Source organism: Hesperophylax consimilis, chromosome 18, assembly GCF_061612785.1.
Source record: "Hesperophylax consimilis isolate HC1 chromosome 18, BYU_Hcon_1.0, whole genome shotgun sequence".
Lineage (NCBI taxonomy): Eukaryota > Metazoa > Arthropoda > Insecta > Trichoptera > Limnephilidae > Hesperophylax > Hesperophylax consimilis.
In genome coordinates this window covers 25,676,678-25,704,000 of record NC_142853.1, presented here as the reverse complement: position 1 = coordinate 25,704,000, position 27,323 = coordinate 25,676,678, and the positions used below count along the sequence as shown (strand labels likewise).

At 33.8% G+C, this 27,323-nt stretch overlaps 1 protein-coding gene across 3 annotated transcripts in view; it reads right to left on the bottom strand.

Annotated features, from left to right (window-relative positions):
• The window catches only part of LOC149415566 (apoptosis-stimulating of p53 protein 2-like), a 693,728-nt gene that overhangs the window by 479,953 nt on the left and 186,452 nt on the right, over window positions 1–27,323 (bottom strand). Inside the window, exon 1 of one of the 3 annotated variants that reach the window (XM_089642763.1) lies at window positions 11,571–12,278. The exons of the other annotated variants lie outside the window; for them this stretch is intronic. The gene's annotated coding sequence lies outside the window, so the exon portion shown is untranslated. Of the gene's footprint in view, window positions 1–11,570; window positions 12,279–27,323 lie in introns of those variants that run through there. 3 annotated transcript variants of the gene reach the window in all.

The window sequence follows — 27,323 nt, the reverse complement described above, 5'->3', positions numbered from 1 at the left end:
TATATTCTTGGTATAACTTATATCGTAGGTAATAGGCATTAAAATCGCTTGACAAACGGAGTCTAGAAACGTTCAATATCAAGCAAAAAACTGGTTTTTATTTATTTTCTAAATAATTTTATAAGAAAGCAAAAAAGTTAAAAAATTGAAACTGTCACAGATAATTTTTAGCTATAATAATGTATTTTTTAAAAGTTGGTTCCTTTATGCCTTCATACATTTATATTTGAAAAATATTTTTTTAGTAGTTTACATTTATATTTTTAACTAAGTAATTTATTTTTTATTTGTATTCTACTCAAGCGGAGCAATAAGAAAACCTTCAATTTAACTAAAGCTTATTTTTTGGTATTCATAATGTTCACCAATTCGTTAGAAAAGATTAATCAAAATAGTGATTTGGCATTAAGCTTCGCCTTAATTCTAATGCCAATCCGAATAAATTTAAAAAATCTAAAACACTTACCGTCTTGTTGGAGTGGTAAAGCCGACCTTGAGCCTGGTTTAAGACGGATTTAAAACAACAAACGCCATGGTAATAAGTCAAGTTTTTCACTGTTCTGACCTTACGCACCGCGTTTTTTAGTAAGTTTTTTTAGAAAGGCTGTTATTGTTAATATGTGAGTAATATTGATAAATAAAAAGTTCATTTATATATATACACGAAAATAATTATTTACGTCATCAGTATATAAATATGTATATTTATAATACTACAAAAAGCACGCCCATCAAAAAAAGCTACATACGAATTAATTAATACAACCAATTAAAACGTATTAATGAATAATATCAAATGCACACATGTCATGTGCACGTCATCCATCAAAATGGCATAAAAAAATATGGCTGTGCGCGTCAATTACGTGTTTATTTGCCTTTTTATTGTATACTAAAGCCACACCTGCTACTGCGAGAGTACCTGTTTATGTTCTCGGTCAATGACCCTTCAAACTCACGAGTAGCGACTTGCACATGAAGGTAAATCATTTGTCATCCTCTGTCAATAAATTAGAGCCCCCCCAAAAACTAAAATCAACCCTTCTAGAAGTTGATAGATGTAGGCAAACACTGTATATTGTATTGGGTAGGGTGATGCCTGTCCCCTTAATTAGCAATAGAGGGGTAACACGCGTCTGCATTTCTTATTGTAGTTACTTTAGTCGCGTGTCCATTTTAAGGGAATAAATACGGCTGCATATTTTGTAATTAAAATTATGCAGGTGTGAAAAGGGTGAGGATAGTAAATAAATTGATGTTACGTTTTAAATAATTATATTAAAACCATTTTTTATCATTGCAGAGTGCTTTTGTATTAATTTTATTTTATTCATAAATGAATTACCTACTTATTTCATTTTTTGTAACAAAAATATATAATGATACGAGCTGAAATGATGAAATTACATAGTATTAAAATTTAGTGGTATGGATAATAGCAAGTAGAAACTACGTTATTAATAAAAATGAAACGATACACGCTTCAACAACGCATTTAAATTATTAAAATTCACTTGAGTGAATTCATCTTGAGTGATGAGGCCCTTTTCCACCTCGGTGGCTACGTCAACAAGCAAAATTTTCGCATCTGGGGCTTGGAAAACCTAAGAGTTATTGTTGAAAAGCCTCTTTATCCTCAACGTGTGACTGTTTGGTGCGGTTTATTGTCCGGCGGAGTCATTGGACCTTACTTTTTCGAAAATGAGGCTGGAGCAACAGTTACGGTGAATGAATTGCGCTATCGAGAGATGATTAATGATTTTTTATGGCCGGAATTCGATGGTATTGATCTAGAAAACGTTTACTTTCACAAGCAACGAAACCATTGATCTTTTACGATTGAATATCAAAATAACACCTCTTATTGGAAATCCCTGTATAAAGTAATTATGAATATATTAAAAAGTGAGTTTTTCTGAAATAATTATAAATATATTACATTTCGTTTTTTGTTCAGTTGAGTATTTTCAGTTTCGGTATTTATTTTTTGGTGTCAGTACATTATATATTTCTGATCTCCATATGTTTTGTATTCAGCTTTTTATTTTAGATATAAATGTTTAAACATTGTTTTGAGTTTTAATGGAGTGGGATTTTGATTCAGAGTTTAGTACCATACATTAGGAATCTTTTGAACCCAAATGTTGTAATTGTAGTTGATTGATGGATATGTTTTTGACCCTGAGACTTAGGACGGGTTGTTTCGGAGAATTTGAACAATTCATTAAATTTCAACGTTCATTTACGGGTTCTGTGAAAGTCCTATTCAAATTCTGTTATTATATCATTATAGGCTAGTTACTTGACAGAACTGAAATAAAAACAGAACTCAAAAATATCTTTCACAGAACTTGAAAATTAACTTTGAAATTTGAAGAATTGTTCAAGTTCTCCGAAACAACCCGTCCTTAGTGTTAGTTTTTATTTCTAGTGTTTTGTTTTTATCAATGGAAAGGTGTATTTTTATAGAAAATAGTTGTTTAATTATCTTAAGATTAATTTTGTTGAATATTTCGTCAGTTCTAGTTATTACAAAGTCTCTAAGAATATTTTTGTATAGTTTTTTGGGTTTTGAGGGAGTATTTTTCTGTATTTAAATAGGTATATTTGATTAAAGAGGCGTAATAAGAAATATATGTATAATTTACTATTATGGTGGGCTTGGGAAGCACGCCATAACATGCAGTCATCTTTTAGTGCGTAGTGAATTCAGTAGGTAACTATTTTTGTAATAGCCGCAAGCAAACGCCATATGGTTCAGTGCAAAAACAAAGCTCGGCAACTTCACGGTCAGTAAGCTCCCTAGTCCATTTCCTACATCCTGCTTTACTTCCGGTTTCTCTGCATACTTCTGAAGCCTCTGTGGACCTACTTAAATACGGTGAAACTTATAGTACAAGCGAGAAACTGGTAAATCTATATCATATTTGGAGTTTGTTTTGTGGCACAATTCGGCCCCTTAGAGTCAAAAAAACGTAACTCAATTTTTTATCGATTTTGAGTTACGGATGGTAAAATGAATTACTATTTTATATTTAAAAGATGGTTCAGAAGCACAAAATACCATCCTTTAACTAAATGAGAAGAAATTATTAATATGTTTCGTTTGTTTAAAAGTATACAATACTGATTAATTTTTCGAAGAAAACTTCTTCTAACTGCTTTTCACTTTGTGATGGCATTATTTACTGATTTAATACTGATTAATTGAGAACTATGTTTTCTTGCTCTCCTGTAAAGTAGAGAAAAATGCGATACGTTTTTTTGACCCTAAGGGGCCGAATTTATTCTGATTTGAGCTTTCGTTTTGAGTAAATCAATAAATAGTTCCAAGTTGGAACTAATTATTTCAAATTTGAAAAAAATCGTTCGCTAAGGAGCTAATATCAGCTTTTTAATGATTTTTGTTTAAATGCGTCAAAGCGTATAACCGGCTGCAATGGTATCTTAACCCTTTAGTTGCCGAAAAAATGGAAAAAAATCGCAATTCAAATGCGCTGTCTACATCTTATTTTTTAAGTTTCCGTTAAAATAAATACTGTTTTAGAAACTAGATATTAGTTTCCGATGGATTCATTTAAAATATACATTACTTTTTCAAAATAATAAAAATATAATATCAAAAGTAAAAATGTTGTCAAAAACGCTAACATCATTTTTACTTCAATTTTTACACCAATTGAGAGAACTCGATATTTAGAAAACACGTTTGTTTTGTTTGGGGAATTTGAAATAAAACTGTACCTTCACTTTTATCTCGTTCATATAATAAATCATTTTTAAAGTTAAACCGATTGTTTCAATAGCAGTGCCAAATATGAATTATTCATTTTGCTAATTTTAGGATTTTATTATTGAATTTCAGTATAAATATTTAAGACAAACTGGAAAGAATTATCAAATTTCTTTCTAACGTCAAAAAATTAAGTATTTCTGCATGATAAAAAAGACGTAAAAAACTTTTATTAAATATAAACGCCCGGTCATATATGACCCCCAAACGCTGGAAGGGTTAATTTGTAGATTCACTAGTTTCCCACTTGTACCTACTAGAGTTTCCAGACACTGTTACTGTTTACACACTATCTTTATTCTACGTGCTTCTCTCGTGAAATTGCTGTTCCACTACGGACTGCATTCTATTACGCACATTAAAATATCTAAATGCATTTCATGCTCGTTATTACTGTACATATAAACGGAGGGAAATCACTGACCGGTAAATATGATGTTACACCGGTTTGTTAATTACAATTTAAAAAACATAGAAATGAGAAAATTATTTTTCAGAATCCGGAAATAAAAATATAAACGCAACGTTTCTCATTCCTGCCCACCATGACCAATAATGATCATACAGAATGAGAATGATTATTTATTATTTTTAAGTATTCATGAAACATGATACGGTTTCACAATTTGACAAAAAAATGTGGTCCTTCATTTATTTTTGACGTTTAATTGTTTCTTCTAGTCCTTTCACTATTTCAAATTAACAAATTAACTGATGACAACTTTTCCACAGACAACACGATTACAGACGAGATTTTGTGATAAATTAATAATATTATGAGACGATGTATGAATTTCAATGAGGCAAGAAGTATGTGCCAAGATCGAGTTGTTTGGCGGTCCGTCCTCTTTGCCTACCCCTGTGGGGAATGGTTAGTTAATAATAATATTAACTCGCTCACATTTATCTATTCAAACGATACATTTAATGTATTCATATTAATTCACATGTGTGTTGGTATCATCGTTAGTATTTTAAGAATTTGAATAACTATAAATTTCACTTATTAAAGAACCTTTCATTCATTACTAAAATATGAACCCGCCTTTATATTTTCTATTGAATTAACATAAACCTTCAAATGAATGATACACGAAGCCTTTCAATCAGACTCGGTTGAAAACGATAAACACAATGAAAACTCAGTAGCTTAGAATAAACCCATAACGGTGATATTAAAATATCAAGAATCTTAGATGACGTACTCGATCAATATAATATACCTAGTAGCGAAAACCCGTGAAAAACTACGGGATTGATAATTGCACGTTAGCTAAAATGCAGTGACCATTGAAAAATCACGAAATCTGACTGTAATGGCATGATCGCACGTAGAAATTTATACAAAAGATATACCCATTTCAAATAAAGAATTATTTCATTTTCTGTTAAAAAGCTATTATATTATAAGTAGGTAGTTTTATGAATTTTTGACACACAATTTTAAAAATGATGGTTAAAATAATTTTCTGTTAAATATTATATTGCAGGTATGTGATTTCTACACACAATCAGTTCCTTTTATTAAAATGATAATTCAATTCAAAGCAAATCCGAATGCATTCATTGAACCAGAGTCGCAATCACAGAAACACGATGATGAGTAGCGGAAGGAGATGGGGGAGATGAAGGTGGAGAAGTACCTGACTATTCACGTCTGGTTACCAAACATGGCCAAAGTCATTTCAAGCAACGTTTCAATTCTGAATGGTAGTCTTTCACTCTGAAATTATTTTTAATGGGTATACTGTGAAAAAACACAAAATTAAGCAAATTATTATTTTTTAAATTAAAAATTAGCCTGCGACCTCCAGCTTGCTAGTCGAGGGCCTTACCATTCGAACACGAAGATTATTATGGTTTGAACAGTTAACAACGCTCATGCAATAGGTATACCATTTTTTATCTGATTATAATATTGCCGAAGCACTAGATTGCTTTGGGCTTTATGGTATTCATGATAGGAACCTACCTGTAGACATGGTTATTATGAGGGGAGATAAGCAAGCACGTATACATTAATTATCTTCGTAACTAGGACTCTATTATTTATTTTTGTAAACAGCTGGCCAAGGACGACTATTATCTAACATTATTACAACGATAAAACAGGTGTACTATACAATGAATTGGAAGCTTTATTCAATGGTTGCCTGAATTAAATCAACAACAGATTCGAAATAACCTTATCCAGTTATAAAATAAACTTTTTGTAGTTGCATGTGTATTTTCGTAGAAACACGCTAAATAGATTCGGCACAATCGTGCCATCATACACAGTTACGTGAGAACGGGTCGTTTCAACGATTAGTTCTTGATGTTCTCTTAATGATTTGCCGGCCTCTCTTTTTTTTTACAACGTTTCCTCATTTTTACAACATGATTCGCATTAAGGACTCCTTCCTCTCTTCAAAAAGAGTCTACATACAGCGTCCCCAAGGACGACATAGGCCCTGAGGGAAATTACTTTCCTCAGGACACTCTGCATGGTCCTGTTAAAGGATCCTGTTAAAAAGTAACATCATGCTAACTTCCTGATAAAATATTATCTATTCTGAATGTTTCGAGAGCACATGTACTTTTCCGAATAGATATCATGACGGAATGCTACTTGTTACGAACTCTTTCAATTCATCCGTTAGCAGGATAACCAATAATTTGACCGGATTTTAAATAAATTAACAGTTTTTCATATCAGTAAGTTTATCTCCTTGTGTTAATTTCAAATATTAGGTACAAATCAATATTTCTAATCTTATTTCACAAACACTAAGGACGTGTTGTTTCACAGAACTTGAACGATTCTTCAAATTTTAAAGATGATTTTCAAGTTCGGTTTAAGTTATTTTTAAGTTTTGTCATTATATCAGTTTTGTAAAACAACTGGCCAATAATCATGTTCCTAATACCAGAACTTAAATTGCAGTTTATATATTCTATCACAAAACGACAAAATAGAAAAATAACTTTTACATTGAATGATTGAGTAAGCGGGTTAAGCTTCATCATGTATTCCTTGATAGCCTGGTGATTGGTGGAGCCTCCCTAACTGGAATATTACAACTTTAAAACAATTTAAATAATCCCCCTCAATCGATATCGCATGACAGTGAAGCATTTGGCATTTCTCTTTATTGCTTGACAGGTGCAGTAAAACATGCAAATGGAAAAAATACTGGATAGAAACGCAGAGGGGCTAACACGGAGACCCTAGGGAACGCCGCAAAATGATAAAAAGTACATCAGCAAGATAATAATGGTCGTTAGAAATGCCGCCCACGAAACAATATGCAACGCGCAGTCTGCTATATTTAATGAATGTCGGCGATATGAATGTTGTCCTAAGCACATTTTAATTTAATTATCCTATTCCCATTTTACGTACATTTGTATTATCTTCTGCTGATTCAGTTATTTTAAATATGAAGTCGTGAACAAGCGGTTTGTATTATGTGTATCTAGTACTTGCTAAGAGATTGCAGTTACGCGTAGGTACTCAGCCAAGGCGGGTTTCTAAGATCGGGCGTTAAAATCTCCGCCGAGGCGATCAAACCTCAAGGCTCCAAAATGAAGTGGCTCTCAGAAGGTGTTTTAATGTACTCTGTCATGATAACATTTGACCGGTAACCATATGGCTAGTTGAAAGAAGGTTTAGGAGTTTGAAAAATATTATTAATTTGAAAAAAGGAGACGAGAAAAGATTTCCATTCTCTCTCTCTATCAAGTTTATTGAGTTAGGTGAATTACAAAACTTCGTGTATACATAAATGTTATATCGATATTAATGGAGGGTCAAATAGCAAATATATAATCAATGTGTAGTATATTTACTATAGTATACTCTGCCTGCAAAGTCTTAAACTTTTTTAAATAAAATTGTGTTTATTTGAAGTGACCTGCTAGGTGTCTACGTATGTTTTTTTCGGTATCTATTTGTAAATAATAAAATTATATGAAACTTACCATTGGGGTGATTTTTCATAAAAACGGCGCCATACAAATTATTGAATTGTGGATTTAGATTTCATGCATAAGGTTTGGGAGGCCTTTTTGTAAACCACAATATGAACAGATTTTTCAGAAAGTCAATGGAGATTACTGTGGTGCGGCAGACAGATGTGAATTTGAAACAACGTTCGTCGTAAAATTTGTTTTATGCGCGCCGGGTTTAATGTTTAGTCTGAGGGTACTTACTAGCACAAAGCACGAATAATACAACCTGCATTATAGGGAACTGAAGCCTTTTAACATCGAGTCTCTGTAGCATTTTACCATGGAGTGTCTGGAGATTTTGTTAAGGTCGGTAACAATGTAGCCACCCCTAATTCCAGGAATCCTGGTAGGTTCTAAATGCAATAATTCAGGGAATAAGGGTAGGAATGCATTGGAACAGATGGCTGGGATTGGCAAAGGCGGGTTTTGTCAAAAATTTGAGTGAAACATTTTTTAACTACTCGTCGATACAATGGAAACAGGTAGAAAAGACCAAAAACCGGCGCTCTGAGTAAGGAATAATTTGTCTTATCAAGAAGTGGATACAAGTAGACCACTTTGTTTATTTTTGGACATTTATTTAATAACTCAATTAAAATTGCTATAATGTTTATTTATTCAATTTATTAGTATGAAACAATGAGCGTTTAAAAAACAAAGAAAAAATATTTTTACAATTTTAATAATAATAATTAATGTTATAATATTGTTTTTTCAATGTGTGTTATGTTTATTATTTTATAAAACTATTAACCTCAACAAGTCCTAGCGAGGTTAAAAAATGAAATGTAAACAATTATACCATGTAAAGAAACAATAATTAAAAAAACAATGAACAATCTACATTAAGGAAAATATTCTTATGCTAATGTTGGTTAGAGATAGGAGTTTTTTTGCTTTAAAACTAACTTGAAGGTAAAGTGAAGAGGAATATAGGATAAGGATAGGAGACATATATTAAATACTCACGCAACAATTTATGATAGTATGCATTACTTCTGTTCGATATTTCTAATAATGTAAATATGATGAAATTGTGTTATAATGCGCATATATACGAGATATTGGGATTTTTTTTCTAATTCAAACGAAAAATTCTCAATTTTTTCATAATCATAACGTGCTTTGGTGAAGTCACGTTCTAACAAAGACGTGTTTGAAGTTCCAATTTAAAGCGCGTCATCAAGAATTTATTCCACTTTTAACCCTTTTACCATATTTTTTACTTCGTTGCTGCATAGTGCACCCACGTGACATGGCAGAATGGCGTCGATGGTGACGTCACAACCCGACGCCGAATGACATGGCGCCGCCGTCACGTACCACGTACAGACAAGAAATAAAAGTGGCGCCTGGCCGGGTAACGAACCCGCAATCCACCATGTACTAGCAGCTAGCAGTACAAGATACCGCTTATGATAGCATGACAGAATTGAAAAGTACACGTTCCCTTTACTAAAACAATGGAAAGGTGTTTGTAGTTGAGTTCTCGACGTTACTTCCGTGTTCTCATGTGACTAAAACTTTGCATCTTGATTGCTACATTATCTAATTACTTTAATTGGCTTTATTTCCATGTTCAAATTGGTTGGTTACTATCATGCTTAGCGCATTATCTTAATCTTAAAAACTAAGCCTAGTAGAAAATCTAATTTTTACTAAAGCAAAAATCTTCACTACAAAATAAAAACTTGTTTGTAAATCCCTCCAAAAATATATTCTCGGTGAGGTGAGGCTCTGTGAGATCATTAAAATTACATTGATTTCACTAACAGAAATATCTTGATCAATATAATTGGAAGAGCTTTGAAACATCATTTAAACTTTCATAAAATAATAGAAGACGCCTAATTGTTTTGCTATACATTTTTCAATATTACAACAAGAAAAAATATTGAAATTTCGCGCGAACAATGTAGTAAAATCAGTAACTTTAATACTGGCGACGTAGCTTCAATAATATGTGCATTATGATAACCCATTACTAATACGTAAATGTGGATCAAGTTAACCAATAAACAATGTTAGTATAAGTATCATCCTTTGCAACAAATATGTATATATCTTTTACATATATTACACAATATTTTTGTACCTTTATTGTAACATAGACGTTTAAAACAACGGCATAACTGATTACCTACTATTTAGATACAATAAAGTACTGAAGTATAATGTAGGGTAGGCAAATTATCTTTTTTCCCATCGGTTGTTACGACAAGCGATGTATTAAAATGGTTTTATTAATACAGGAACACTCAGTTTTTTCGAGGATAATTAAATAAACAGCACGATAAAGACTATACTGTGTAGATTGTTTCAGTAAATATTTTTTTTACGTTATCTTTTTATTACATTTCATCGAAACCTTATAGAATAATATAAAATATGTCCCAATATTATGAAGTCGCAAAAGTGAAAAACAAATTGCAAGAATTCCACAATATAACATAGAATTGATTCAAATGAACAATGTCTTTGATAAAAAATAGAATATGAATACAAATCGAAGCCTTCTACCAAAGTGAGAGGAAAATAAATCAAACTTTTTCACGCACAATGATAATATTATAGTCACAGGAAGTACCGATGTATAAATACAGTACCTTTACGTGGGAGGATAAAGAAGACATCGTTCTTTTGAAAGTTTTGAAAGGTAAATAGACAAGTTGAATACTTTGTCGAGATGTCGAGGTTCTGTTCTTGTGTAGGTAGACCCAGAGCCCAGAGGTGCAGTGTGTTCTATGTATTGTATTTTCTCTATTGTGTTTTGTTGTGTGTTCAGGGTATAAAGTAAACAACACCGATCAATGTCATCGTCCGGTTAATTTATAATTGTTTCGTCACATTGTATGCATTGCACCTATAATACAAGTTCTATACAATATAATCTCTGGGAATGGAGAGCGCAATATGCAAACACGCGTTCATATCTCTAGCTGATGTGCTAATAACAAACTCACATTCATACTAGAATAGGAACTCACCTACGTAGTTATTTGCTATCGAGAAAGACGAATTCTAAAAACTTTATAAAGGTCATAAACAATATCGCAAATAAGAAGAGAAATAAACCTGTTTGTTTTACGTAACAATTCTTAGGAAAGCCACCATTGTGAAGCGAAATTTTGATATACAAACTTCTACAAAAACAAATAAATTACATAATTCTATTATTTATTGATTTTTTGTAGTAATTTTGATAAGCTGAACTCTGTGAGAAACTCAACAGTAAAATATTTCTTGGAACTAACGAACACTGTTGTAGGTATGTTTTTATGAGTCGATATAACGAACACTGAGCAGGATGAATATTAATAAAGTCTCTATAAAAAAGAAGTTCATTAATTTAGTAACAGCTTACAGCTAACTGACACCAATTGGTGCTCGCAACCGGTACAAACACTTCTCTACAACACTCGGCTTCTTCACTTCTTGGCTTCAAACCAACTCTGTACCTCAGACACCGTGGATTAATAACATTCATATTGAAAGAATTCTAATGGCAATATTATAGTCATTGATTTTTATAATGTTGCGTATTTCGTTAGAAGGACGCAGGATATGGATGATAGAATCTTAAAATATATTCCTCTCAAGTTTGACTGGTCTACCATTTTTTCGCTGTGCTCCGTCAAAAAAAAACGAATTGAAACATGTTTACGAAATGGAATTCGTATAAAAAGTTGTTCACCAATCCGTGTTGGTGAGCGCCCGTACTTTGCGTGTCAGTTGGAGCGCATGAGGAATTCTACCAGATTAGATGAAAATATAGAATAGTTACCGTATGCAGGAATGCTGGTTTTGGGTCCAAAATAAAACACAAGTCTCTGTAATAGAACCTTAAATCACTGTCGATCGTGGAAGTGGGCGAATTACGATCTAAACTTTCACAACACTCGGAACACACACTGGCACACGGAGAGTTCACGCTAGGAAAACTATTTTATATGAACAACAAACCACTTTATATTAATTTATTATTAAAACGGAACACTCACAATCAATTTAGCTCTAATCGATTATTTGCTGATGGAGCAAAAAAACTTTTTTTTAATTATTTTAAATTTGAGATTCAATTCACTCGAAAATATATTTTTTAATGTGTAAATTAAATTGGAACACAATGATAGTTGTTACGGTCAATTTCCCTCGCAAATGGGACACACGGACACATAAACACGGATTGTGACCAGTTTCGCGAGACTCAGGAATGCAGGAAGGATACCAACTTTATAACAAGAATGACCCGGGATTTTTTGAAACTTTTGAACTTCGAACATTCCGCGTTCCACTCGTTTTGGAATAATTCGCATCTGCGCACTGCTTAGATAAAACTTTTACATCGGAATGTCGCCTCGCCGTTGGCTTTTTCGAAAAAATAGGAACACCGAGTCGCCTTCCAGTCAAAGGCTCGGCTAAAGACCGTTGATCGAACTGTCGGTATTGTAGATCTCTGCGGAGGCACCAGGTAACAGCGCCGGCATACTTGTCCCCCTCTACCCGCCGCCCCTCCGCACGAGCGAGAGAGAGACATGGCCATTTGCCACTGTTGTTCATTTTTTGAATGGGAACGAGTTACCCGTGGTTTTGTACAGGTGAGAGAGTGTAGGTGACTCTAGCGTACGTTTCGTGCAGGCTTCTCTTTCTCCGAACCGTAACTACCTGCAGCGTAAAAGAGACGAAAATACATTCGCTGTCAGATACTTACCTTACAGGTGCGATTAAATATACGAACGATGTACGTTGTGTTTTTGTTTCGTTTTCATTGTGGCTTTGATCGTTTGTAAGACAGAAACAAACAAAAGCAAGTATGTCCATATCGATTGATGATTGTGAAACCAGTGATCAGTGTCTGTACATGTACATGGCCTGGTTGTGTATGTGATGTGTGGATGTGTAGTGTCAGGTATCGCGGACAGGTAGAGGTCGGGATTTATCACTAAACTTGGAGTTTTTCAGTAAAATATTTGCAAAGATTGCACCTATGTAGTAAGATTTAGTCAACAACTGTCAATATTCACGAAACGTTGTTCGGTCAGGGCTCTTCGCCTAATTCACTCGTGAATATGTACTCAGCTAAATTTGACAGTGTTCGACAAAAAATATCTTAGAAATTACAAAACAATAATTTTGCTGAGTCAGAGTTCTTTAAATACCGCGGCTATAAAATGTTAGGAATTTTAAACAAACAATTAAAAATTATTTACGCCTTGTTTTTGCTACGAGAACTAAGAAATTTTTGCATTTTATTATCTCCATAAATATTTAAATTTGATGGATGGGTTGTTTCGGAGAATTTGAACAATTCTTCAAATTTCAAAGTTCTGTGAAAGTCCTTTCAGGTTCTGTCAAGTAACTGACCTATAATGATGTAATAAGAACTTGTATAGGACTTTTACGGAACCCGAAAATGAACGTTGAAATTTGATGAATTGTTCAAATTCTATGGCACAACCCAATCTTAATGTTAAACAAATAATTGAAAAAAATTAGATAATAAAACTATTTTTTTGTTGTGAAAGCTATATCGCTTTATACAACCGATAAAAAAACTTTTCTTTTCAAAAATTGTGAATAGAGAGTGTCTATTAATACTAGTTGTACCCCGCCACGCGTTGCTGTGGCTCAGTATGTTTGTGCAAATACAGAAATAATAGCGCGTGTTGCTTTTATGTCCAACAGATGGCGCTGTTTTAAAAAAACATGTTTTCACCTGTCACAGGTGACATCTACGTAATATAGGTATATAAAAACATAAAAGTATTCGAATACAAAGTTGTGTCAAAAATTCAAAGCCATCGGTGAAAACTTTCGGAGATTTAAGATTTTGAACAAACGAAAATTAACATTTTTATTTATAAAGAATAGATAATGGAGAATATCTATGACCGGCGGGCGGCATTTGTTTGATTTTTATACAAATTTACAGTTTTATTCCGAGGTTGATGAAATTTTGCACACTTAACCTCCAAAAAAAGTTGAATGTCACTGACAGATTGTAATACATAATAAATTATTACTATTACCAAAATATGAAGATAATGTTGGTAGTTCTTATTCGAAGTATGATACAGTTAAATATGACCGAAGGAAATAGGGTATCATTAGCTCAGTTGGTAGAGCAGCGCCCCGGCAAGGCGAAGGTCCTGAGTTCAAGTCCTAGAAGCGACCGTATATTTTTCTGTTCTAAATTTTCGTTAAAAATCGCTAACATTGTCTTCAATAATTCATTACAATTTGTATGTGTTCTCTGTGATTCTCGCCAGTTTTCCGTTTGTCCCTACTGCAAGTGTCACCGTGTAGAGTGTAGACTATAATATTAATTTTAATCGTGCAGAACCAGAGTAGATAAGTATATGAGCATTGACATAAGGATAAAAGCAGGAAATACCTTTATGCAGCAGTCACTATTAAAATTAAGCATCAAGAAGTGAAGCTACCAGGCCACGACGGAGTTCTGATACTCATTCTACTCATTTATAGCAATGAGGTATGTAAACTTGCAGAAGAACGGAATAAGTAGAACAATTGAAAAAAGACGTGTACCTAACTGAAACATGGTTGACGAGAACCCGAGAAAAGTAATTAAAAACTGTTTTATTTTTTAAATCTACCTATGGTGGACTAATGGAGCAACAATCAAATTATAAGCAAATTTTATGTAATTAATTTATGTTGCGTCACAGTTTATACAAACAATGTATTGTATATGTATAATTTGGCGGAATCGAATCGTTCCTTGAAGTCACATGACTTCCCCACCCTCATCTTAACTATCTCGTTCCCCTCCCTACTTCCTCCTGCCTCACAAAATTTCCCAATTGGGGATGCCATAGTCTCACTGGCTTCAGATGGTTGGGAGAAGTTGAGACACATATAAAAATAGTTACCTAAGGTGTTTGAATGAAAAAAAACAACGTGTACCTAACTGAATCAAATATGTAACTAAATTCTTTAAAAACTGGGTTTTTGGACGCATGTAGTGGATGGACAAATTAATAATGGAAATTCAAGAATATCATGATAATTTATTATGCGAAGTTGTTGGAAGAAGAAGTCAGGAACTTCCCGTGAAGACATCGGACAATCTAGTTTATCAAACACTTGAATAGAGTCATGGGAGGCGGATTGGGTACTTTCGCCCCGGGAACCATTTATTGGATAACCAACACCGCTGCCATAGGTATGAAAAAAACGTTTGTTTGCAGATGATAAGGCTGGAAAGCTCCGCTCAGGGTATCTGCCAAGGTCGATCGATAAAAACCTTATCAATACGATATTGACTAAATCCGTCACCTATGGTCAGTTAGAAATATTTGCGATGATGGTCAGCATATATGATTCCGACAGTCAGTAGACAAAAACGCTGCCTCCAAAGTGTCAGATAAACTTTGATTAAATGACAATATACAAAAATTTATGAATAATATCGTTTGCTGTGGAACATAATCTGCTTATTAATGAACTGAGGTTAACTAACGAAGCTCTTAGAATTCAAAGAAAACGTATACGCGATCGACTGCTTGGAATACCGAGTTGTTTAAATATCACTAGCTATAGCTTAAGACCTCATTAACTAATTAACTCCCTTTTTAATGTAAACAGGTACATGCGGGCTGCCAATGTATTTAAAGTTAGTATTTGAATTCAACACTGTCAATTTAACAGTATATTTGATTTTTACATGGCTGTTTTACGTTGAGGAATTTCACAGATCATTCAGTGTTGGCATCGTATGAAGTATTCTCATTTATTTTGGTTCGGCTATCAACAGCGCAACCGTCTTAAAGATATCGAAATGAAATTGTCGGAAGTTGAGCCTATCGATCTGGTATATTTGATCGTGCTAGACCACCAGATGCAATAGATAGTGGACGTAAATAGTAAAAACGCCACGTGTGAGTTATAATCAGTGGCGGTTCGTGGTCTTATCAACTGGGGGTTCAATATATTTAATCCAAATGTACTTATAGTGGTCGTCGCTGAATACTGGAGAAAGCTCAACACAATATTGCACAACTAGCGACTTTTAAAATACGACATTTGCCGAAATTTTCGTAAAAGTAACTAAGAAATATAGAGTCTTATCTAAAAAAAGGTTGAATTTAAGTACGAAAATTATATTCGTTAAAATGTATACATTTTATTATATATGTATAGTTGATTTACAGATGCCATTTAGAAAACGTTTGGAGAAATGAAGGAACAAGAAAATAAAAATTTTCAAAATATACTACAACTACTATTGAATGTTAAATACCAAAACGTAACATAATAAATAATATTTAACTTGCATCCTTGGGGCCTACTCTGTATCTTTCGGGTTAAAAAACCAGTAAGTTTGTGGTTTAACCTTTCTTTGCCGGTGCTGTCAACTGAGTGAACATCGTCTTTAATTAATAAAATATCTATTTTTCGGAATAACTTTATTGAGTGAAACCTCAAATTGTAATATTTAAATATTGAAGACAGTATTAGTGATTTCTAAACGAAAATCTGAAACAGAAAAATCAGAAAAGGAAACGGTCACATCTGGGACTCGAACCCGTCTTTCCGGGACAGTGCTCTACCAACTGAGCTAATGGGACCCTATTCCCCTCGGTCACTTTTAACTGTATCATAGTTCGAATAAGAACTACTAACATTGTCTTCATTTTTTCACCGCACATTTTTTTTTCCTTTTCTGATTTTTCTGTTTCAGATTTTCGTTTAGAAATCACTAATATTGTCTTCAATATTTAAATATTACAATTTGAGGTTTTACTCAATAAAGTTATTCCGAAAAATAAATATTCATTCTAGACTTGCAGAAAAGTCAACAGATGTCGCACATTAAAAATAAAAAATAAGATAGGTTTATCTAAAAAAAAGACGTTGTCTGGATTGCATTTAGTTCGGGTTGAATCTTGCGATCATACATAAAAGGTAGTTGCCAATAAAAAAAAAAAGATTGAAAAAATGAGTGTATAGCACCGGAGGACGAAGAATTTTTGAACACCGTAAGGGAAGGGTTAATACGCGTTTGTTACGTAGCTAAACCGGCGGCAGGAAAGTTGCCAAAGATACAGAGTAGGCCCCCTTATCGTGCTTAACGACTGGCCGGTCGCGCCATTCTTCTCCGGAGATCACGTGGCACCAAACATCATGCTTCACGGCGCACCAGGATAGTGTTAATTTGGCATAAGTTTTCGATAACACCGTCAGTGCGATTGTGATGTTTTGATTTTTTGTATGGAACATTTTGTGCTGATTCTATAACGCACAAAATTGTAATACCGGGTTGCTTTTTTAATGGCGTACTGTTTATATTATGCTGATATTATTATAATTAAAGTTTTTCTGAAACAAATAATTTTCATCTTTTTTATGAGGGTTCACCGCACAAACGCACTTTGGAGAAAACCGCCACTGGTTATAATAGTGAAAAGTAACCGCACGTACACACTTATTCAAATATTACCTTGGCAAACAACGACCACTCCACTCTTTATGTTCGTGAATAACAAATCAAAAGTCAATAATGAAACCGGGTCTTTTTAGTTGTACAGTTCTACAACTACTTGCGTGTGTTCAAATAGTATGAAATATGTTGGTAATGTTATGTGAATTTTGAATTAATAAAGCTTAATATTACTTATCGAAGAAAGTAAACACTTTGTGACTTCACATTATGCAAATGAAAAAAGTTTTTCTGTACTGTAATTTAGTTTATATGTTTACTGACCTGAGAAAGGTTGAGGTCAACCGAAACCGGTCGACCTGTATAACTCAAATAAAGAGGCTTAAAACAAAGAGTCTTTTTCATTTGCATAATATTACTTATAAAAGACAAAACCCTAAAATAGGACCGGACTTTTGGAATGAAAAATGACATCGGATCAAATCATCAGAAAAAAATTCAAATTAATTGATAATGTAATTAAGTAGATAGGTACCCTACGAGAAAAATATGCCGAAAACAGCTGTTTTATAGCAGCTAATCAAACAGTACAAAGAGGAAATTCTCTTTCAGTCCGGTAAGAACATTGAAAATTATTTGCACCTGCTAAACAAGCGCAAATTTTACACAGTACCTGTAAATGTTAATATTTAAAACAAACATATTAAAAATACTTATTTTGGTTGCGATTCTGACTGTAACTCCGGTTTAAAGAACTCTATAACTTGGATTAAAAATTTTAAAATTGGAACGGATTGAGGGAAAAATTTTGACAAGCGATAAAGAAGATACCAAATTTTTTAAATTTTATTTAATTAGTTAATTATTCCACATTTGAAATGAGTATTTCTTTCGTTTAAATTAAGTACTTATTTGTTAATTTTTGGAGTTTTTATTTTTCTTAAAGTTTTTTTTTAAATATGAAACCGCACAAGAGTCCCAACTACTTCCAACATCTGGGGCCAGGAGGCATCCTCAATTGGGGTATGTTGTGAGGCTGGAGGTAGTAGGGAGGGGAAGAGAATAGGGGAGTGGAAAATGGGGTGTACTTCTGTGTGACTTTCTACTGACCCCTGATTTACAAATATATCTCGGCAGGATATCAAAACAGAACTAAAACACAACGGATGAATAGTTTGACCCCCAAAACACAATGAAATAATTATGTACATACAGAAAATTACAATTAATGATCTACGTTAGAGAACAATATCGATTTAAAAATAAACTTTTCCACTGTACACCGTAGCTAATTGGAAAAAAGTCGTTACGGGACGCCTAGCAGATGTGAAACATCGAAAGTGATAAGATTTTTATTGAAGTTAGTGAAAATCAAAGTAAACAAGTCTTTATTGTACCCCGCCACGCGTTGCTGTAGCTCAGTCTGTCTGTGCCAAAGATAATAGATGGTCTGTGTCGATAGAGAAACAATAGCGCGTGTTGCTTTTACGTCCAACAGAAGGCGCTGTTTAAAAAAAACATTTTTTACCTGTCACAGGTGACTTGTATATAATGTAGGTGTATAAAACCCACCCGTATTCGTATGCAACGTTGCGTCAAAATTTCAAAACAATCGGTGAAGAACTATCGGAGACTTAAGATATTGAACCATCGAACATTAACATTTTTTATATATACAGATAATAAAACAATTATTTTAATATTGTAAATAAGATAAATAAATATAATATTACAAATTAAAATATCATAATTATTTAGAATAGGTCCATTGCCAATTTTAGTGAGAATAAAAGAAAATGTATTTAGACGTCCTCGGTGGTCGAGGGGTAAGGCTTTCGGGGGTTCAAATCCAGGCGTGCGAAAGTAAATTTTATTTGATAAATTTGTGTTATTTCACAATTATTCATATAAAATTATATATTGTATACTTGCCACACCTTATAGAGTGGAAGATACTCTCGGTATAGCCTTGGTGTAAGACCACCATTCAGAATTAAAATATCTTTAGCCGTGTTTGGTGACCAGATCTGAAAAACCAGGTACTTCTCTTCCCCATCTCGTTCCGCTCCCCCACTACTTTCAACCTCACAACATACCCGAATTGGGGATGCATTATCACATGCTCCAGACGGTTGGGAGCAGTTTGGACTCTTGTCCTGTTTCATGTTAAAAAATACTGGCCGAATGAAGCGTCGTTCCGTCTTGCCAAGCTTGCTACGCAAGAGTCGCTTTTACGCCCCTAGGCGCGCGAAACTATTTTTCACATCAAAAAACCTTTTTTGATAGATCGCTGAAAGAATGACGATTCATGAAAACCACCCGTTTAACTAACAACATCCCACTTATTCATATCACACATCAATCTTTGTTATTGAGCTTAACCCTATCATGTTCTGCTGTCTGATAAACGTATATTGTGTTGGAAAACGCTGGGAAATAAATAAATTGGTAATGTAACACGTTTATCCCCGGCGTGACAGCGGAATATTACCCGTTACGCGTTATCTGTTATATGGCCGCCTGATTGTTTTCTATTCGCCAGGGGAGGGATTCTATCTTCTAGCTGTCCATGCCCGGGCTCCTGGTAGGAACCGTGTCACAAATAAATAGATATAGATTAGGTTACTTATACTTCCACTGAACATTTCGTGTAAATGGGATTGTTGATGGGATAATAAAGTGAACTAAAGATCACAATTTATTGACTGATTTTGTACATTAAAGCAAAAGACCTATCAAATGGCAGATAAATTACTATTTACCTTTTTTATCATGTTTAATGTCTGTACATTTTCCCATGTAGGAAGGAAAACATGTACAACTTGCTACTTCACAAAATCGTACCTTGTATTATTAGCATTTTTGAACACTCCTCTTCCATTCACAAGCAATTATTTCTAATAGAAGAGTAGCATAAACATTGATATGTAAAATATCCATTTTTAAAACCTAAATTGCATATATATATATTTTTTTTAAATGTCAAAATTAATCGGACTTTCAAATTCATATTAATCACATCTATATTTAAATAAACGTTTCTTTGTTTGTATGCTAGAAGAAGTTGGACACGCCCGAAGAAGATTTTACTCTTATTTCTGCAAAGGAATGAGACGTGGAGTCAAATTATAGTCGATTTAATGTGGATTTCACGTGAATGGTAAAAAAATATAGTCGATTTAATGTGAATGGTAGAAAATTATAGTCAATATAATGTGGATTTCACGTGAATGGTAGAAAATTATAGTCGATTTAAAGTGGATTTCACGTGAATGGTAGAAAATATAGTCGATTTAATGTGGATTTCACGTGAATGGTAGAAAATTATAGTCGATTTAATGTGGATTTCACGTGAATGGTAGAAAATTATAGTCGATTTAATGCGGATTTCACGTGAATGGAAGAAAATACAGGAATCAAATAATTATTAATGGTAAAATGTGGCGGACGCGATGAAAGAAAATAGAAGTGCAAGTACATTGTATGACTTTGAAGTGAATGGTTGAAGAGTTCGAAGACGCCCGAGAAAGACATGGCACGATCAAGTGAAATAAATACTTATTATAATAAAATAATAGTATTTCCACTTTTGAAATGCACCCAGATACACTAGAATTCACAACCTCAAAACTTCACCCCAAACCATTCATAAGTCCCCAATCAACGCCGGGTACAGCGTAAATAGAAATGGAAAATAATTTGAAATATACATCAATTTATTGGTGGAGAGGTAATATTTATAAATTTTGTGAACTGATCTGTTTATTGAAGTGGTAGGCATCGTTCCGAGTCCTGATAAAATACCAACATTTAGAATTGCAACATTGGCATTGCTTGAAATGACATTTTCTGTTTATTGATCCGATTTCAATAAGCGGGTATCTCCCACCCTTCCTCTTTCCTATTTCCTCTCCATTCCATCCTTCTTCAACTTTACAAATATTCCATACTGAACATATCAACATATACAATATACATACATATACCGATAATTGGGAACGCACTAGTGTTTAGATTTACCCGCACTAAATTTTCCCTTAGTAATCACAATGACTGGAGACCTGAAAATGTTGCGTAATTTTTGTAGAAATTTTGGTAAAAGTGGTATTATTTTTAAGGAAAAGGTGGTATTTTGAAATAAAAGTGGAATCATCTTACCTTTTTGGTATTTAACAGAAGAAAATGGTAATAACAAAATTGAAAAATGAGCCGTGGAATCAGCTGCCTTCCATTTTATGGATGTATAAAACCATAGACAGAGACATATTTAGATTGTTCAATGTTACTTTTTGTAGTTTTGGTGTTGTTATTTGGTTGTAGTTTCGATACCGCCCACCGGATGTCGGTAGAGTGTGTCTAAGTTATTTTTATCCAGTTAATGTTGTTTTAAGGTTTTTTCAGAGATTACGGTACTTACATCATCTGACTGAGATAGCATGTCGGCCGTACTCGAATCTTTACGATAGAGAGCTCACTTCCAGTTGCTTCCCTCGTTAGAATATCTCATGGACTCTGATGCAACGGACGTAAGTCCTAGAAGACGTTCATAGAAATTATCTTAAGATAATTAAGTACTCATAATCTTTGATGAACCAAAACAATTATTGAAAACTCCCAATCTTAAGTGTATTCTACTATAAGAAGATAATTATACAGTACACCAGTTAATTTCACTTCCTTATTTTATTTTATTCTTTTTCACACAATCGCCTGCAAATTACGAATTTCGCAGCGTAAAAAATCGCGTTATTGCAAAAGCGAAATTTTTAGTTTTACTAATAAATGACTCATGTGGGGTTGCTAAAAAAAGTACACATTGAGAGCGGCCTGTCTGTACTAATTGACCCAATTGAAATGACTAAATAGATTACCAAATGATCACGAAACGCCCGAAAAACCGCAATTGAACTTGCGCGAGAGGCGGGTGTACCACCCCTTGTCAGCAAATCCACCGATAACAGTAATTTATCAAACTCAATTGATTCCTGATGATGTCGGATTACATATTAATGACCGCGTGATATGCGATATGCGTTCTGTGTTGGTATAGGCATTCTGTGATGTGTATTTTGTTGACGAATAACACTTGACCGCGAGCGAAGAGCGGAGGACGGTGAGCGGAGAGCGGAGAGCGGAGAGCGGAGATCGTTGAGCGCCGAGCAGCTGTGTCCGAAGCTGTTCTGTTCGCCACAAGAGTGATCGAGCACTGAGCACTGGGCGCATTCATCATGGATTTCCTGACCGCAAAAAACACTGGAGACTGGTTGGATGGGTTTCATATTTTTTACGCGGATTATTACAGATTTTTATCTTATACTGATTTACCGCAATTGTATTTTTTTAAACCGTAGCATAATACGAAAGCTATTTACTGTCCAAAGATGTGAATTTATTGTCCATTGACTGATATAGGTACTCCCTAAGAAGTTATTTCGTAAATTTATTAATTACGTCGAAGAAAATATTATACATTATATCTACCGATTTTCCTATGAATTTTGGTTATTAAATATATAGGTTATACAGAATATTAATTATTTAGAAAAAATACAAACCCTTAGAATCTATAATAGCATAAATTTATTTTAATTACCGTTTATTTTTTTTCCTCTTTTCATGAGTTCTAAATTTTATACACGTTTTGCATTTATTAACACTATTTCAAGGGAAATTTGGTTTCGGATCTCACTATTAGCTTTTTTATTTAAATGTATTATGTTCTTACCTTCTATGTTGTATTAATTTGATGTTATACACACTCTCAAGAGCTGTTTATTATTTACAAAATTCTCTTTTAGAACTTTTCAACATGAAATGTACTTTACTTACTATACACCTTCCTGAAAACATTTACTGTGTACTTCTTAAATCTTAAATCAGTTACTTAAAATAGATAAGGTAATATGAATATAATTTTTTTTATACATACGTTTATACGTATTTTTTTCTTTCAAATATTGTATTACTAAAACAGGTTCTCAAATTGCTTTGTTATTTACTGATGTTTCTTGTACTATAAGTATCATTATGTAAAGGCTATAACAATATATAAATAAACATATAGTTTTCTATTAGTGATTAACGAACCATTGGATGCAATATGTTAGCCATAAATTCATAATAGTTTGACTAGTTAGTAATAAGATAGATCATTGTAGAAATATATTATTATATATTTGAACACCGCCCTTGATGATTTTCCACAAAAACGGCGCTACATAAAGCATCCAAATATTAACATTATTAGATTGAATTCTGTAGAGATGAGATCCTTGAGGTGAATGTGTGGTGAAAATACATGTTTCGTTGCATAATATGAATGTTCTTTACTGTCCAAAGATGTGAATCTAGCAGTCTACATTGGAATACTGATGGAATACAATCCTGACGTATAGCAGTGAGGCATGGAACTTGGAGATTATACTGAATGTTATAGAGATGAGATCTTTGAGGCCAATGTGTGGTAAAACCATATATGACCGTGTGAATAATGTTGAGATCCGCAAATGATGCGAGGTTAATGTAACCGTAAGGAGTAAGATTAACGCCCAGTTGTTTCGCAGAAATTCTAAAGTTATATTGTCAGAAAATGGCCAATCAGTGCCATTTTGGTTTTTTTTATATTTGGAAGATTCTCGTTAAACGCCGATTCTGATGAAAGCCATTTGATGACTTGGTCACACCTGAATATCTGAGAAACAACTGGGTCTAAGAAAGATTCGCTTAGATGGTTTGGGCATTTAGAGCGTGTAAGTAGCATAAGTCAGGGACGAGGAAGACATGGCACGATCAAGTGAACCAAATACTTCTTGATGTCAACAGAAGAGTATGACTGAAGCAAAGAGTGTGTGTCACGACCGAGTTTTTTGGCGGTTCGTACTCTCTGACTGTCCCTGCGGAGAAACGGCGTGATGGTTAGGTGTTTTTGATTCTCATGGACAAAAGTATTAAGATGATTGATTTTAAGGGTAATAAGCCGTGTCAAGCTTTTTCTTGAACGTTTCGGGCATCCTTGCAGTGTCCATCGTTGAGAAACCAAGAAAAATCATTCAAGGTAGGTATTCGTTATACCTATTCGTTTTTAATCTCCTTAATCATGCCAGGAACCTACCAACCTACATAAATACTCGTAAGTACCTGCAATATTGAATGCATAGAAAAATCAGCCTTTTTTATTTAACTTTTAATTTACCTCGCTTTTTAAGTACCTAAGTGGCCTTATTTCGGACTTTTAGTAGAAAATGAAAAGAACTTCGCCTTTTAAAGTCAAGTGTTCGGAGTAATTCCGACCTGCTTGTTCGTATTAGACCAAAACCACCTAGATTACAAGGTCGGAAAAAGAAAATTGTTCTAACCAGCCTCCTAATGAGATTCTACTAAAAATATAGTTTTATTTTTTTTCAACTTATTTTATTTATTAGAACATTTAAAACTATTTAAGTTAATTTTTTGGAGTTGCTCATACAAGTTAGAAGGCTGATTTGATTCAGTGTCCCGGCCTTGTGATCTAGGAGGTTTTTATTAGACCCAGTTGCTTAATGCTCAATGCACGGATCGCTTAATGGCTTTATTAATCGAACACCACCGGACGTAGGGAGGTATTAGTTGCTTCCTGTGATTATATGCGTACCTGTGTAAATATATTGCCTTATACCTGTCGTGGGAACTATTACCCAACCCTTTGACCTAATTATTCCGGCCACACTCACGAATTTATTATGAGTTGAGTTCATATTTCAGTAGTATCTATAATTTGGGAGGCGGGCTTGGGTACCGCTACCCGGGAAACATTTATTGGATAACCAACACTCTGCTACTGGCACCCCAAGTGGTTCTATACAGGGTGTACCGGCACGTACCCGACAAACTTTAACCAGCTATTCCTTAGCATATTTGGAGTAAAAAATCTTATGTGCACTTTGCTGTCCGGTAACGTTTTTTTTAATAAAAAATTTACTATTCATATTTTCACCACATGTCACCACTGTTTTATCCTTTTTCAAAGTTTGAAAACCCATCTGGCAATATTTTATTCGAATTCTGTTGAATAATGCACGTGTGTACCTATATTGGCGCACTTTTACAATCACAACGAAATGGCATGGCACCATTCGTCTCATTTTTAACTATTATTATTTAGTGTGTGCGAAAGAGCGAAGACGCTTTTCGACATACTTGCTTATAACAGCGGTTGAACACGAATGCCAGTGACAGTGATGTAGTATGGAAATTCTTAATTTTTTTGTTTTTAATTGAAAAAAAAATGCTACCGGACAACAAAGTGCCAATAACATTTTTTACTCCAAATGTGCTATGGAATAGCTGGTTAAAGTTTGTCGGGTTAGTGCCGATACACCCTGTATATTTGAAGATTTAGCAGGGGTGTCCGGGTTCGTGGGGTGAGGTGTATCCAGGTCTTGGAGGCACATGCGCCTGCCCACCAGCAGCATGGTGAGTCAGATTCGAAGGGGTCGGTTTGGGGAGACCCTTTGACCTATCTAGCTGGTCTCTTTCCTTATAAATACCCCCCACACAGCATCCCCAAAGATGAAATAGGTTCATTTTATTTATTTTAGTAGGGCCTCCTGAGTGGGGTTAATGTTTTAAAAAACCTTACTAGGTAGTAAGTACAACAAACTGTGAAGTGTTTATAATAATAATAAAAATAATAATTTATTACGGAATATATGCAGGGGTAGTGCAATGCAATACATTCCAGATTTCAGACTAATAAAATGGACAAAATTAGAAAAATAACAATACGTTGAAAAAAAAATAAAAGGAGTAAAAAACAAAATATTCAAATAGTTATGTATGAGAGATATTTGACAGTTATAGATATAATATATCTGTCACAGAAATAGATTGTTTAATATTTAAATTATTTTCTCAATTACAAAAAGTACATCTGTTTACATCACTTTAATACATATAACCTCTACATACACCGACTAAACTGGTCTTCCCCGCCTAACAATATTGTAATTCCCAATTCTGAAAAACTCCGCCCACTTTTACCCCTCCCCACTTCTTCCACTCTTCAATTGTAATCTATATTTAATTTTTGACTTTAGTATATACTTGCTCCTGATGATGTGAACATTGTTCATGAAACATGTAGAGGTTATATGTATTAAAGTGATGTAAAAAAGTTATTTGTTTATTATTCTAATAAATAATGACATCACAAAGTGATAAGCTTTCAGAAGAAATTTTCTTATTTTAATAATTATTATCGCTCTATCTAAGTAATGTTGCTTACGTGTTTATTGAAATTACGACAATTCACAAAGTAAATCCTTTCTTCGAATATGTTATTTCTAAATATTTATTTTTAACCGACTTATAATTGCATCAACTACTTTAGATGTTTTACAAAATTCTATCAATATTGGCGAACCTCTAGACTTTGATTGTATTGGGTATTTGTGAAATTAAAACTTCGCCCTGGAAGGCTCAAAAGTTTTATTTTTGAACGTAAAGTAAATTTAATAAGGGGTTGGTACGTGGGTGTTCTAGATGTAGGGTGGAGAGGTTAGGGTGTGAGGTGTAAAATGAGGGTTGTAAGTATCCATATTCCCGCTATCATATTTAAACTTCACTCTTTTTACACTTTAAAAGATTTTTTTCCCTCAGCTGTAATTTCGTAGAAGATAAAAGGAAAATAAACTTTTTAAGTATTGAACAAGAAATATTAAAGTATATTTTGATAGGATTCGAGTTTAATAATATTGTGTTTCCGAACTTTCTGTAAGGATTTTTGTTTACTTTAAAGAAATTGACAAGATCAGTTGTTATCCGGAAGGTAAGCGGGGACTAAGTTATGTTGTTATAGGGAAGGTTAAACAGGGACTAAGTTATGTTGTTAAAAGGGTGGTGAAGCAGGGACCAAGTTATGTTGTTATAAGGGAGGTTAAGCAGTGACCATGTTGTGTTGTTATAAGGGAGGTTAAGCAGGGTCCAAGTTGTTATCCGAGAGGTTAAGCAGAGACCAAGTTATGTTGTTAACAGGGAGGTGAAGCAGGGACCAAGTTATGTTGTTATAAGGGAGGTTTAGCGGGGACCAAGTTATGTTGTTATAAGGGATCTTAAGAAAGGACCAAGTTGTTGTGTTATAAGGGAGTTTAAGCAGGG